General features: G+C 41.5%; 1 non-coding gene across 1 annotated transcript; it reads left to right on the plus strand.

Annotated features, from left to right (window-relative positions):
* Nucleotides 1–433: 433 nt before the first annotated feature.
* On the plus strand, nt 434–595 carry LOC121829918 (U1 spliceosomal RNA). The gene has a single exon (XR_006072969.1). It is a non-coding gene; the product is annotated as a U1 spliceosomal RNA (small nuclear RNA).
* The last annotated feature ends 274 nt before the right edge of the window (nt 596–869 follow it).

Below are 869 nucleotides of genomic sequence, written 5' to 3' on the forward strand. Positions count from 1 at the left end.
TCTGTCGATATAGACTTTCCTTTCATCTCACCACATCTGGGTGATTTGAAGACAGGGCTTTCACATCTTAACGGCTCTGAAATTGGGATGTGTCTGACGACTGATTGCTGTAGACCTGACAGGAGTTGTATGACACACCAAAACAAACTTGTGACTGGGCTAACATTTTGCACGAGAGTGAGCAGAGAAGAATGGCTTTGAATAAGGTGGTTTGATCTTTAGCTTCGTGGTGCATCAGATCCACACTAAGCATGTGTTAAAACAGATTTCTGGAACTTTCCGTAGGCAGGAAATGCATGGAGTAAGAACAGGAATTGGCATAAAGAGCAGCGGAGAAGAAACAGAAAGGGGGAAGTAAACAGTAGGCGCTGGAGTAAATAGAGGCTTAAGCATCATCAAAGCTGTAGAAAATGATCATTCAAGAAGATATGTGGTATTACCTGGCAGGAGAGCTGTCGTGATCATGGAAGTCCCTCTCTAGGCGTGAGGCTTATCCCTTGCTCTCCAGATGTGCTAACCCTGTGATTTCTCCAGCAGTGAGAAACTCAACTACATATTTTGTGGTAGTGGGAAACAATGGTCACTCTCTTCCCTATGCATAGAGAGCAAAGGAGAGTGAGGAGGGAATATTGAGGAGGGAATGAAGAGAATGAATGAGAGCAAATAGAGCAGGGATGAGAGGGAAAGTACAAGGCTGTAGGTAAGAGAAATAATAGGAAAAAACCCACAGTAGAATAGGTAAGCAATATGAATTCAAAACATGGCAATTAAATACTTTTGCAAGAGTGGTGTTTTTTTAAGTTATTATGAAAGTAAAGTAAAGTAAAAATACATTATCAGTCAAAATCCCTTCCTTGCTTACAGCACCA

This window comes from Peromyscus maniculatus, chromosome 5 (genome assembly GCF_049852395.1).
Source record: "Peromyscus maniculatus bairdii isolate BWxNUB_F1_BW_parent chromosome 5, HU_Pman_BW_mat_3.1, whole genome shotgun sequence".
NCBI classification, from domain to species: domain Eukaryota; kingdom Metazoa; phylum Chordata; class Mammalia; order Rodentia; family Cricetidae; genus Peromyscus; species Peromyscus maniculatus.